The sequence below is a fragment of the Myotis daubentonii genome, chromosome 2, assembly GCF_963259705.1.
Source record: "Myotis daubentonii chromosome 2, mMyoDau2.1, whole genome shotgun sequence".
Taxonomy (NCBI): Eukaryota; Metazoa; Chordata; class Mammalia; order Chiroptera; family Vespertilionidae; genus Myotis; species Myotis daubentonii.
In genome coordinates, this window is record NC_081841.1 from 202928686 (window position 1) to 202944206 (window position 15521).

Below are 15521 nucleotides of genomic sequence, written 5' to 3' on the forward strand. Positions count from 1 at the left end.
ACTTTCATATGGTCTGTATTTGGGAGGAATAGCTGGTAGCACTGTGGAGAATGGACTGGAAGATGGATTGGAGGGAGGCAGGTTTAGATGGAAATGAGGAGATCGTAAACTAGACCAATGAGGTTATGCCTTACAAAGGTTTCAGATGTAAGGTCTTGGTGAGGCCATATTACTAGGCATGTAGTGTTAAAGATATTCAGATTACCCATGATGGAACATTTCACATGAAGACGTACAGGAAATAATTGAAAATCCATGTCTTAAACTCAGAAGAAAAGTCTGGGCTGGTGTTATTGATTTTGGAGTCTTGAAAGTAGCAGGTAAAAGTTGAAGCTAAGGAAAAGGAATAGAGAAAGTAGTCCACGAACAGAGTACTGGCACATAGCATATTTAGGGGATGGATGGGAGAGAGAAACCAAGACATGGTTAGAAAGAATTATTTGTGTGGCGAAAGAGAATGAAGAGAACAGTGTTGTGTAAATCATGTTATTCTGATGCTTTCAGCTACAATTAATAGTCAAACTCAAAATGACTATGATGATAAAGTGGACTTATCTTCTCATGTAACAATAGCAGCAGCAACAACAACAACAACAACAAACCTCCAAGAGATAAGTAGAGCAGAGAACAGGTATTTTAGTCACAAGTTCAGTTCCATTACTTTCTGATTCTATCAGAAAGGCCCTCTTCTGGGTATTGGATTTATTACTAGGGGAAAATGTCTATAGCAGTTCTGGACTTCTCATCGATGTATAACCAAGGCTTTTCTCCCAGTGGTTCTGTTTGTGTGGGAACATCTTACCTCCAATTCCGATCAATCTTGCTCTTCCATTTCTTTGGCTTGACATAGAAATTCTTGAACAAATCCCTCAGGCCATTAGAATTCCATATGCTGGTTGCATTAGGCCTGGATTTCTGAACTGATCACTAACACAGAAAGTAGAGACTGGGCTTACCTCTGTAACTGGGGTACTCATTGACTCTTCACAAAGTACAAGACTGTTCACCAAAGAAAGTGTGGTGGGATGGGTGTTAGGCAGGGGGATCTCTGTAATGAAAGCCAAGGGAGGAGAGAGTTTCACAATAAAGGAGTTGTCAATCATATTAAAATTTGCAGATCAAGTAGTATGGGTATTATAAAGAGATCATTAAATCTGTCACTTATGTGGTCGTTGGTGACCTTTGGATGAGACCTTTCTGAGAAGTGCTGGGGCAGCTCTTGAAGAATACTCTTTGAAGGCATATGGCTGCAAAGAGGAGAGATATAGGGAGCATTAAATCAGTTGTAATTCAGTAAAGCATACAAATTTATGTGAAAATATTGTTTTATGTTATTTTACTGATAAGTTTGCACCAACTCATTTCCTCCTAGTTTGAAAGAAGAAGGAAAATTAATCTTATAATGTGAAAAGAGTGTGATAAGTTTGTGAACCAAAGAAAGAGGATATAAACAAAGAGAAAGTGGTAAGTGGGCAATGGCATGATGAAAGGTGACCATTTAAAATGTGAGAGATGGAATTTCCATTAACATTTCATTGAATCAAAATCATGCTACGTTTTTGGTATATTTTGTTTAGTTAGTTGGTTTGCTGTTATGAAAAAAGGATATGTTGCCTTGGCCAGTATGGCTCAGTAGTTGAGTTTTGACGTATGAACCAGGAATCACAGTTTGATTTCCGGTCAGGGCACATGCCCCGGTTGTGGGCTTGATCCCCAGTAGGAGGTGTGCAGGAGGCAGCTGATCAATGATTCTTTCTCTTCATTGATGTTTCTATCTCTCTCTCCTCTCCCTTCCTATCAGAAATCAATAAAAATATATTTTTTAAAATGGATACGTTTAATTTACACAGTCAGCCAAAATTATATGCACTTTGTAAATGCACTATAATTACATTAAAAAGTAGAAGGCAATTTTCTTCAAGTGTGGCCAGACACTCAGAAGATTGGTGTAGGAAAGCAATAGGGCACATTTAGGCCATGGAGTTTCTAGACATTCAATGCTCAAAGCAAAAAATAAGTTTTTAAATGCTAAGCTCAACAAGAATTTAATGTTATTTAATTCTGTGATAATAATAATATTAAAGGTATCCTCACGTGCCTGATAGTTATCTTTAAGTTTTCAGGGAAAAAGTAATTTTAGTAATATCCCCATTTCATTTTCATTGGTATAGCACTTTTCAAAATTCATTCAGTTCCACCCCGCCCAAAGTCATAATAATCCTGTAAATTAATAATAGCTGATATCTTTATTCCCAAATGTAAAAATAGAATCCTAAAACTGTTGCTAAGTGATTAGCTGAAAGGTTCCTGTTATCCTGAATGATGGCTTAGTGTCTAGGTTGCAGCTGTTCATTCCATAGTGAAGGAAGAGATATCAGGATATGCAGAATGGAGACTCAAGGGAATATCATGTTAGGACCATGATGAAGCTGAAAGAGGTTAATTCTTGGGTAGACATTAATTCAGAATGGACCAAGCAGACTGAGGTGAGGTTAAGGCTTCCAGAATAAGTAGCTGGACTAATAAGTGATCCAGGCCCAGGTCAAGGATGAAAATGTACAGAAAGTTCATTTCATAGAGTGCCAAATTTAGAAATGACTTTTAAAAAAGCATTCTAATAATCTCTCTCCTTTTATCATGCGGATGCCAAGGTCCAGAGAATAACAAATAGGCAAGATGTAAACTTCCCCACTAGCCTAGTGACTCTCTGCTACCTAAGTCACAATTTGGAGTCCTCAGAGAAGGAGCATGAACTTGAAGGAAAAGCAAGTACAGAAGACAGGCGATGTAGTTCAGGAACTCATTTCCCATCACAATTTAGAGGATAGGGGAAGAGTTATTTCTGTAATGCCAAGGGAACAATTGGGCTGGTCAAGTGACTGTATGAAGGGTCCTAACATAGGGTGAAAGGGATTCAAAGTTAGAAGGAGGACTTCTCAAAGTGTTATTTGCTACAAACATGTCTAAAGCTAGGCATTGGGACACATCCTATGTTCTCTGCAAAGAGACTGAAATATTTGGAAATTTTCTGTAGTGTTGATGTAATTTGTCTTGATTTTGGGAGAGGCAGTCAAATTTTTTAAATTGTAGATACTTTCCAGTAGGTAGATAACTCTCTTTTGGGGCTCGGGGGTGGAGCAGGAAATGTAACTTCTGGCTGATTTGTTTCCCAGAGCAAGAAGCAAATAGTCTTGTTTGTTATCAGTTATAGTTATTATACTATTCATAATCTGTTTTCCCATAAGAATAGTATTGCAATGATAAATAACAACATATATAGAGAGAAGAAAATGAATTTATTGCAGGATGCATTTCCAGCGACCTGAACAAGAAATTAGGTCTGCAATATGTTCAACTACGTTGGGCAACTCCAATTCTGCCCCAAAACTCACCTTTGAAGGATAAGAATGAGCAGGCACATTCCTAACTGGTATTAGGTTGCAAGCTCTCTTCTCCAAAGACAAGGGTGTGTATTATCCATTTTTTTAATTACTCAGAACCCTATTCATATTGCACAATGAAATAAATGTAGAGTAAATATGTTGAAAGTGATTTTTTATTATGATTTCCCCCCATCACAATAACTAACATATATTGAGTGCTTATTGTATGTTAGAAACTGTTCTAAGTGCTAAACATGTTGTAAACCACTCAATCCTCACAACAAACCTTAAGGTAAATATTATCACCCCCACAATATATACAAGGAAAATTGGGCACCAAGAGATTGTATAACTTACAAGATTAAATAACACAGCTAAATAAAGTTGTAGAACTGGGATTTAATCCCACACATGCTGGCCGTAGATATTTCAGTCTTAATCACTGTGCCACCTGCTTCGTGTGTGTGTGTGTGTGTGTGTGTGTGTGTGTGTGTGTGTACATTTTCCCTCAAGTTGCTAATAATTTATACCAGTGATGGCGAACCTTCTGAGCTCAGCGTGTCAGCGTTTTGAAAAACCCTAACTTAACTCTGGTGCCGTGTCACACATAGAAATTTTTTGATATTTGCAACCATAGTAAAACAAAGATTTATATTTTGATATCTATTTTATATATTTAAATGCCATTTGACAAAGAAAAATCAACCAAAAAAATGAGTTCGCGTGTCACTGATTTATACCATTATAATTTTTAAATTCTTTATTGTTTAAAGTATTACATATAGTATTACATATGTATACCATTATAATTTATTTTATCCTCCATTACTTCACTGAATTATGTTGTAAATATTAAATTCTTTTATATTTATTCCATTGATGGCTATCTCTTCTTGTATCAGAAACATGCCATAACTCCATCAAATCTTTTAATGTCTGCTTGTCTCATCCCTTTTCATTTCTCTTATTTTTCATAATTTTTTCTATTTCTCCACATTATCCTATCTTTCTTTTTTTAAAAAAATGTGTTTTCCTGACCTAGGAAAACTCTTCTTCCTCTAGAGTATAGAAACCTCAGACCAGGAGCTGTCCTTTACAGTGATGCAAAGGTCAAGATGGATGCTGAGACAGTTAAAGAATAACCGTAGGAAGATGACAGAGCTGTAGGGTGTCAGGCATATGTGATGAGCTAGGGCCGTGGTCGTGAACCACATGTGGCTTTTTGGCCCCTTGAGTGTGGCTCTTCCACAAAATACCACGTGCAGGCACACGTACAGTGCGATTGAAACTTCGTGGCCCATGCACAGAAGTTGGTGTTCGGCCTGGGCGAGTCTATTTTGAAGAAGTATTGTTGATATTTGGCTCTGTTGACTAAGGAGTTTGCTGACCACTGAGCTAGGGTCTTATCACTTCAGCCTTGCCCTGTTCCCTTTTGTGTGTGTATGTATATATGTATACATATACATACATATGCACACACATTTTTTTCTGGGCTTCAATTTACATCTTATCTGGATACAGGAAGGGTGACAAATTTGGGAATGTAATTATTTTAGTTCACAAATAGTTACTTTGGGTAGAGAGAACCTGATTGTTCTCTAGGACAATGTGTCCCTGAAAAGATAGTAGTAAATATGAAGAGGCCAATGGAAGGGTGGAAAAATGATTCAGAGTATTTCAATTATATTTCTTATTAGATAAGGCTTCTACAGTTTGGGGATTAGGAGTGGGAAAGTTTGGTTTGGGGGACAATAAGCCCAATTTATTACATGCTTACCATGTGCTAAGTGATATTTTAAGAGCTCTATATACCTTATTTCTCTTTGTCCACCCAATTATTATTTTTGAATGTGTATATTTTCATTAATTTTAGAGAGGAAAGGAGAGGGAGAGAGAGATGGAAACATCAATGATGAGAGAGAATCATTGATTGGCTGCCTTCTGCATTCCCCACACTGGGGATTGAGCCCACAACCAGGGCATAAGCCCTGATCTGGAATCGAACCGTGACCTCCTGGTTCATAGGTCTATGCTCAATCACTGAGCCACGCTGGCTGGGCCACCGAATTCTATATGGTAAGTAGTGCCATCTCTTTTCACAGACGAGGAAGCAGAGGATCAGATCAGCTGGGTGACATAGTTTACTAGAGTAACACAAATGGTAATTGGACGTGGATTAAAATCTAAAATCTTTGACATGGTTACAAGGTCCTCCAGAATCTGGCCTTTGCCTACTTGTCAGTGTCAGTCTATGCCACTTAAGTTCAACCACAGAGGACTTTTCTCCAGTTCCCTAAATATGTCTTTTTGGCAGTGGCAGAGGCCCTGCTAAGTATTCCCCAAAGTGTCTGCTTCCCCTCCACCCCCCACCCCCCAAGCACACAGAAAACATCCTTTTCCAGTCTTCCCTTGAATTTTAGTGGGACCATGTGACTAATGAGATGGGGTGAAAGTGATGTACAACATGCCCAGATATGGTTCCCAAAGCATGTCTCATCCTTGACTATGCACATCCCTACCTGCACAATTACATGGCAGAACCTCAACATGGAGCTCCTGCTTCTGCTTGAGCAGCTGCTCAAATAGCTGTGTTATGAGAAACTTTTATTGAATAAGTATCTGAGGTCTTGGGATGAGTTGTTATAGCATCTAGTATTACCAGCCATAACTAAATCACTTGCTCTAGACTAGAGATTAGCAGACATTTTTTTTTCTTTTGGCAAAAGGCCAGGTAGGCTTTACAGGCCACATAGTCTCTTTTGTAACGACTTAACTCTGGTGTTATAGTGTGGAAATGACTAGATCATATGTAAGTGCATAGACATGGCTAGGTTCCAATGAAATGCTCCAAAAACAGGCACTGGCACCATTTGGCCTGAGGACCACATTATTCTGCTGACCCCTGTACTAGACTAAAGGACTAGATTGGCTGCTCTGTTTCAACTTCTCTGTCTTTCTCCTTCATTTCCAGACTCAACCCACTCTTTGCCTCGCTAAACTGTTACTTTTCATACCTTAGCTTCAGTTTCAGTTCCATATGAGGATGTGTCCCATCTCCGCCTTCCAGTTAGGTCAGGACCCATTATCCTATGTCCCCATAGCAGCCACCCGTAGTTCCTTTTTCATAACAAACCTTCCATTTATAATGCTTTGTTCAACCTTTTTTTCTTACTATGCTGAGACCTGCATGAAAAAAGAAGCCATGTCTGCTTCATTCACTGTTTCTCTGTAGAGCCTCACATAGGCCCTGGCACAAAGTGGATGCTATAAATTCTTGTTGAGTCAATGGGTAACTATAGGCATATATTATTAACCACCACCTTCAATATAGAAGACCTGTGGAAACTCATCCTTCCTTCCCCTCCCTTTACTCTTCCTCCTGGTCCTTCAGTCCTTGGGCTCAATATAGCCCAGAGGAAACCAAACCCACAATTATGGTATTATAGCCTCATTTGTGAATGGAAAAGTTACCACAGAGATATTAGCCCGCAGGCATATTTCTTTGGTGTGACTGCTGACCTTGTCTTCACCTCAGTCAGTACTTTTTCTTCAGGACCATAAATCGAGGGATATCTTCTTATAAAAGTCGATCTCTGTCTCCACTCTGAAAGCTAATTCCATCCTGAGCCCCATAAACGGGAAGAGGCAGTTTCTGAAGTTCTGTCCTCATATTGCTCTGACACCTATAAATCTGAGACGCTTCCAGCGTTCCTCGGTTTATAGATACTAGGTTTGTGGACCACTCCAAATTGTCAAATATAGTTCCACCACACACAAAAAGAGGAGGCAGGGGAAAGGGTGTTATATTTTCAGGATAAAGGACAAAAACAAGAAACAATGGCAGCTCAGAATCGCATAAAACAAGAAGGTATGTAAAGTCCATAACAGAGCAAAAGACATAGTCAGAAAGTCAATTACCATAACTTGTAGTTCTGTTAAGTAGCTTGATCTGATAAAATGTGGGAATTGGAGAACTCAAATGCAGTCAGGGGCAAATTCACAGCGCGGTCAAGTTTACCAGGGCTACAAGCTGAGTGGTGAGCAGTGCTTTTGAGTTGCCCAGGGATTCCCAATGGCAACTGTGAACCTGTGCAGGAAAGGCTAGTTTGCCAATCTGGGAAAGTCCAAGGCATTTGACTCCAAAGGCAGCCTCAGCTTGCCTCCTCCTGGGTCATGTGGTCATAGAGCATCAACAGAAATTGGTGCAGGTCAATTAGAGAAGAGCTTGGAGGGGGAAGTGTCAGTTCCTCAGGAAGTCTTGCAGGCCTTGTAGCCATTTTCGTCTTTCAGTCGCAGATGGAGTTTAAGCAGTGCCTTAAATTTAGTATCCTATGGGGAATAAAACTTACTAGTATTTTTCATAGATGAAAGCCTCATTGGTCCTAGATTGAGAGTTCATGAAAGAATATCTGGCCCCAGTTCATTTATAGAAATGAATCATCCCCCAAATCCATTTTTTTTATGGCTGCTGGACTCTTTACCTCTGGCATAGATGGAAAAGCTTTGTAACTAGATGGTTATCATTCTGCTCCTAGGACCCAGCTCATTGTAGTGTGCCATAAATATTGGGGACTTTATGAGCGAATGAATGATGTGCTGACTGGCTGACTGACTGAATGAATGAGAGCTTTTTTTTATTATTAAATATATTTTATTGATTTTTTACAGAGAGGAAGGGAGAGAGATAGAGAGTTAGAAACATCGATGAGAGAGAAACATCGATCAGCTGCCTCCTGCACATCTCCTACTGGGGATGTGCCCGCAACCCAGGTACATGCCCTTGACCGGAATCGAACCTGGGACCCTTCAGTCCGCAAGCCGATGCTCTATCCACTGAGCCAAACCAGTTTCGGCAAGAGAGCTTTTGAAGAGAAACAAATTAACATCTAGCCCCCCAAGTCTGTTGTTTATCCTTTCTGATACTATTTCCCACTTCTCTCATGATCATTTGTCTAGTGGCTTTGTAATAATAAGAACACAACAATTAACACCTATGCTGCACTTTTACATATCTTATTTTAAGTAAGGTAAAGCCTCATTTTTCTGGGCACATTCATGTGCTCACATTGACTCAGGTGTCAATTAACAGGTAATCACTTCCTTCAACTTCATGTGAGTAGAGCACCTGTGTGTCCGGTGTTGTGCTCTTCACTCAGCAGACAGAAGCATTGTCATTCCCAACACAGGTAACTGAATGAAAGGGGCTCGGTTTTGGTCAGTTACATTTGAAATGCAAGGCTTCACATTATTCCTTTTGATGGAATTCAGCATGATCATTAGGATAATAAGTGAACACATCAGCCTTTTAATATAAATGCTGAGCCAAATGTAATAAAGGAAAAAAAGAAACTTTTTCTTCTCCACTGTGTCATCTTGTTTTGCAATTCTCAGCGTTACTGTGTGCTATAATTCTCCAGAATAACACTTAATTCCTCAGCTAACACGTCGTATCGGACATATTTCAAGCTAATTATTTGGCATTATTTGATCATATTCTATTCTCTAATGGCTTTGCAGCATACTTTTTCATGAGAACATGAGCGATTTCCAAAGATTAAGAAAATGATAAAAGACAACAATTATCTGGCTGGGTTGCCCAGGCTCATTGCTGCATGGGGCTGAGGCTCTGCTCTGGGAAGTCATTTTACGCCCTGATGATCAGATTCCAGGTTCTCCTGATAATTAAGCACTATGTTATTTTCTTCCTTTCTTACCTTTTTAATGCAAAGTTTATCATTTTTCTATCATGGCAAATTTAAAGAATGTAAAACTATAAGAACTAAAAAGTAACTCTCCTCTCTGCCTACCGCCATTCATCAGTAAACATTTATTGTGTAGTTGCTATGTGTCAGGCACTGTTCTAGGCACCATGTGTTCATGAATTTCTAAATACCAAAATTAAGAGGATCTGTGTGTGATATATTCTTTAATGAAAGTGTAACTAGGTGAAGTTTGCTTTTACTTCTCGGTCTCCTTGTTCCCTGTCCCAGTCTTTCCATAACTCCCTTCCTTCCCTGCTTTTTGGAAATGCCCTTCCCAGTACATTCGGACTTTGGACTCCTCCTGTCTTCTTTTTTATGCTGACATTGCTTGCAAGTATGGTTCTGATAAGTGTCCATGACATGCTAAAAATGACACTTGGGCTCAATAAAAGCAGTTTTTCAAACCAAAGACAAAACAAAACAAAACAGTATATGCTTACCTAATGTTGAATGAGCCAAACAAAACAGAACACTTGCTTGGAATTTCTATTAGTTTTCAATGTATGAAAGGAGGACATATTATTCAAGTACACATTGATAAACAAAATCTTTGAAAACTATTCAACCGAGTGGTAAAAATAAAAGCTCTTTATTGGTTAAATTTCCAGCACACTGGCGGGGCTCAGAGGTTGAGTGTTGACCTATGAACCAGAAGGCCATAGTTAAATTCCCTGTCAGGGTGGGCTTGATCCCCAGTGTGGGGCATGCAGGAGGCAGCCAATCAATGATTCTCTTTCATCACTGATGTTTTTGTCTCCCTCTCCCTCTCCCTTCTTCTCTGAAATCAATAAAAACATTAAAAAATATTCACAGAACTGAAGGTGGATGTTAGGGGAGCCTGGTAGATAGGTTCCAACTGCTATTTGTGGGTAATGCTGGCCTTGCCCAAACATTTCATGTTTTCCATAGTAGTGATAAGAAGGGGGAACAAGGGCATTGTTAGTAACTTGCTTTCCTGGACAATGCCTGGTCCTCTGACAATACAGAAACTGGTCCAATCTGCCGAATGGATGTCATCTCATCCTGCTAATGAGATGACGTTCTATAGCTCAAGAGCCTTTTGAGCTTTGGGTGTTGGAGTCTTGAGCTGCTCAGAGATCAAAGGGAAGAGCCCTTCCTCCAGATTTTAAATATCAAGATTTTTCTCTAAAGAGGGTTTTTCTTCTAGGCTTCTCTGAATTGCTATGAATTTGCAACCCAAATGAGTGGGTTAAAAATGCCTTTTGATCACAGAACCAACATGTGGTCATTAGAACACTGGTGACATTCACCCACAAAAGAATACCAGGGAGTGAGGGATCTCCAAGTGACCTTGGGACAAAAGGGACTTCCGCAGTGAAGCATGTATCTCAGGCGAGGGTACCGGACAATGAGTGAACTGTGACCAGCTGACATTTCATCAGTGAGTCGCTACTCAAGTATTTGGAGAGGATGCATTGATCCCACTCTCCTGGAAACCCCCGGGAGCTCTCATAAAATGCCTGCTTTCATTTAGCTTTTGCTAAAACAACTGAGACATCCTTCTCATAATTGTTGGGACATCTCAACAACATAGTCCTTTCTTTCCCAGCTTGCAACTCAAACAAATATTGTTTCATTGATTTCTTGTGGGTCTCCCAGCCTCATACCACTGTGAACAGTTTTTCACATTGAAAGCACTTCCCAGCACACACTGAGGGTGGCAGTATTGTTCATACGTCCGTGACTAGTAACCTGCTGGGGAAATGATTTAAGGAGCATGGCTTTACACTACCAAAATCAGCAAAGTATCTAATGAGGAATGAGGATTCATTTGGGTCCAAAATATAACTAATGCCCACAGATCCATACACTCCAACTGTATATGAAGTGCCAAAATAAAAGGTGAAACCTAAAATGCTCATGTCAACAGAAAATCCTATATAATAAAGAGCTAATATGCAAGTGGTCATCACACCCTCACACCCTCATGCCCTAGCGCTCTTGCACTGGGTCCAGGGGACCTGAGGTTGTGCCCCTGCCCTGGCAGAGCTTGACGGGGGACCTGAGGCTGTGACCCTCACCCTGGGGCCAGGAGACCTGAGGCTGCGCCCCCCCACCTGGCGGGGCTTGATGGGGGACCTGAGGCTGTGCCCCCCACCCTGCGGGGCTTGATGGGGCTGGGGCTGGCCAGGTTTGGGTCTCGTGCGATTTTGAGGTGCATGGGTGGGCGGGGACTTGACTCTGGGTCCTGCAGCGTGCCCCAGACTCTGACAGGAGGGAGATTTTCATATACATTTTACTAATTTTCTTTCATCTCTGACACATATTATAGAGGGCAAATAGCAATATTAAAATATTTCCTCTAATTAATTTTCTTTTAATGTGCATGAATTTCATGCACCGGGCCACTATTATATGAATAAAAATGACAATGCAAATACTATTTCAAATGGGCTCAATTCCAGCTAATTAATCAATACAAGCTTACTCAGATAGCTGGCTGGGCAAATTTAGACAATGTCAGTTTACCAGGATTTTTTCAGGGGGAGCCAGGCAGCTATTGCTCTCATCCAATTTAGCTTCCCAAGAATTTGTAATCCATGTGGCTTATTAGTAGACATTCTATTGTCCTTTGAGCTAAGTCATTTGAAGGTCATGTAATAAGACTGCTGTAACAAGATATTTCACACTTTTGCATGTGTGAATAAAGCTTCTCAGAATGATCCAATGTGGAACTGAGCAATTAGAATTCAGTGAAATTTAAAGGTGAAAAAAAGTCATTACCTCTGACCTTGGTTAGAGCATCATCCTGTGCACTAAAGGGTCACAGGTTCGATTCCCAGTCAGGCACATACCCAGGTTGCAGGTTCCATCCCTGGTCAGGGCACATGTAGGAGGTAGGCAACCCATCAAAGTTTCTCTCACATTGATGTTTCTTTCTCTCTCTCCCCTTCTCCCTTCCTCTCTCTTTCTCATCAATGAAAAGCATGTCCTCAGGTGAAGATTAAAAAAAAAAATCATTACCTCTAGTATTGACTAGAAGGTGGACATTTATTTCTAGCTAGGCACAATCAAAATCAATTACTTCCTGTAATCACAATGCCCGTGATAGCGTTTGAGCATACCTGATGATGACATCACAGAGTCACCTGGGAATTTGGTAAATGATTGATGTCAGACGCTGAGTGGAAATTTCAAAGGGATACATTGATATTAGCTGAAAGGGCACAGCAGTTTAGTTTCTATAAACAGGTCAGGGATGTGAGGAAAGCCCCTGGGTATGGAGGACTGGGAATACCCAGGTCTTCCCAGGAGACCTCACACTAAGACAGTTCCCAGACTGCAGTGGAGCCACTTCTACCTTTTATTGTGTATGACCTTTGGGGTTTTCCAGTTTCCTAGAATTCTGAGAGAGAGAAGAGGCCAGTCATTCTATTTGTATTTAAGTGACTAAAATGAGGCAGTGTGGGTGAAAGAAGATGAAGGGATTAAGCAAAAAAAGGTATATAAAACAAATACACACAGACAATAGTGTGGTGATAGCTAGAGAAAAAGGGGGTGGGAGGGTAGTTAGAGGTGGGCAGAGGGGGGTCGACATGGGGATAGAAAGAGGCTTTGCTTGGGGTGGTGGGTGCACAATGCAGTGTGTAGATAATGTTTTATTGAGTTGTATACTTGAAACTTGTAGGCTTTTATGAACCAATGTTAGTCCAATAAATTCAGTTAAAAATAAATAAAATAAAATGAGGCAGCATAACTTTTCCACTTTGCATTGCTTGATATAGCAATGAATGGCTTGATATTGTAAAAAAAACAAAAACAAAACTGAAGCAACTTGACACTAAGTATCATTAAAAGATAAAATGGAGGAATAGTAAAAATTTTAAGAGTTAATTTGAGCAAAAATCTATTTGAACCCAGCAGCATTCAATCTAGCAGTTACAATTGATCTCAGGGAGTTGCGAGACTTTTTATAGACAGACTAGAGGCCTGATGCATGAAATTCATGCAAGGGGCTCGGCCCTCGCAGCCGTGGTGGCTTGCCTAGGCCCTCTTTATCCAGAAGGTCTTCTGGAAGGATGTCTGGAAGGTTGATTGGCTGTCCGATCTAATTTGCATATTACGCTTTTATTATTGTAGATGAGAGTAGGAACAAGGCAAAAGCTATTACAACATTACTTTCCTTTAGGGAGTTGCAGGGGCCTATCAGGCAGATTGCTTAACTAGTGTTAATCAGGTCATTCCTGGTTGGTTTAATATTAATTTTTGGGAGAGCCAAAATTGTAATTCTTAGCTTAGTGATGTGGGGATTAGCATTAAGTGACTCCATTTTGAACTTGTTCTCCTGTTTTCAGCAGTGCAATACAATGCATTTCAGACTGTGCTTCAATTGAGCCTGGAGTTCTCCAGACTGCACTTCTAAAATTAATCCATGTGCTCTCTTATCAATTCACAGAATAAATTAAACTTTTCTCAAGACTTAACTAGTTTTTTCCCTAACATATTTACATTTGCTACCTATCCAATAGTGCTCAACTTACCAAGTAAAATAGTTAAACTAGTTTTTTTCAAAAATCACATGACTTCCAGGTACTTTTCCCCTAAAACAATTTTATGAACCTGCCATTCAATGTATTAGGTATCCCTCCCCTTTTCATAAAGTTCATGCATCTGGTCAAAGTGGTGTACTTTGTTACTGATTAAACTGCTGAGAAGACCCCCTCAATGCAGACAAAATGCATTAATTTATACTCTTTTGGAAAGGTCATCCACCGAGTGGGAGTTTATCCTCTTTCTCACTAAAGAAGTTTATTCCTTCTATAACAATGTCATGAGAGACCTTGTCAAAGAGTTTCCTGAAATTTAATTTATCTGAAACATTTATTTCAGAGAGAGAGAGAGAGAGAGAGAGAGAGAGAGAGAGAGAGAGAGAGAGAGAAAGAGAGAAAGAGAGAGAGAGAGAGAGAGAGAGAGAGAGAGAGAGAGAGAGAGAGAGAGAGAGAAGATGAAGTCAGTTTGGCATGATCTGTTCTTGATGGGTCCCATGGCATCTCCTAGTGTTCTCTACATCCCCTTGTATGTGCTCATATTCAACCTAGTAACCTTCCATCCCAGAAACTTGTCTGGATCTGATGTCAAGCTTGCTGCTTCATAAATGACAAGCTCCATCTGTATCTTTTTTTAGATAAGTGGGAACACATTTATTCAGTCTTCATAATTCCACAAAGTGCTGTACATTTTTGAAGAACACTATACCACGATGTGTGTTTTTACAGACAGGAGACAACCCCTTCAGAGATGTCAGGTGCTGCTTTATTATACCTTACTCATCTATCAACATTTTTTTCTACCCTTTTCAGAATAAAAATCATGCTTGCTGACAAAGCAGACCAATGTAAAATCCAAATTGAGTTCCTTTCTACCTCACTGTCATCTGTTAACACTGTATCAGTAGCCCAGGCAGCTGATAACTCCATTGGTTATTATTCTGTTTACTTTCAGTAGAACAAAGAATGTGTGTTTGCTCTCTTAACATTCTTGACATTTCCCATCTACTTGAGAGTTTAGATATTTTATATCATTCTTATATATTTAAGCCAATTCCTTTTTTCCCCTCTTTTTTCTTTGTGTGCTACCTCCCCCAGTCATTCTCTTTTGCATATGCCTCCTGAAATTGGAGATTCTAGGGACTTCATTATTCAAGGACATTAGTATCTTTAGCTGTGCCCTCTCTTTGTTTCTTACTGGGATCATTTGTAATTTTATTGTCAGGATACAATTTTTTAAAAGATTTGCCAGTACTCATGAATCATCTTCATGTTTATCATGTCAGGCATGACAAGGTGGAGGAGAGAAATTAGAGATCTCTTCTTCAACTAGCTGTTTTTCTCAGATCCATGGAAAATGGGGATGATCAAGAAGTTACATATCCTTTCACACAAAAAGTGAAAAATTAGTAGAAATGGGTTTTATAGTCCTCCCACAAATTCAATCATTGATTTAAAATAACTAATGGCATTTTAATTTAGTTTTTAACTAAAAAAAACACTTAAAAAAACAGGCTTGGGAAACTACCTTGTTCTATTCATATTTTTAAATTTCTTGGGGTGGCATCCTATATAATAAAAGCCTAATATGCAAATCGACCGAATGGCAGAACAACTCCTCGCTATGATGCAAACTGACCACCAGGAGGTAGATGCTCAATGCAGGAGCTGCCCCCAACCCGCACACCCCAGGCCAGCCAAGGTGGGTGCCAGCGGGGGCCCTGACCATCGCCCTGTTGGTCACCTCACAGAGGGAGGTAACTGGCGGTGGCAGTGGGTGGTGGGGCCAGCAAGTGGGCGGCACCAGGCTGGCCAAGGCGAGTGCCAGCAGGGACCCTCTGATCACCCCACCAGTCACCCCACAGATC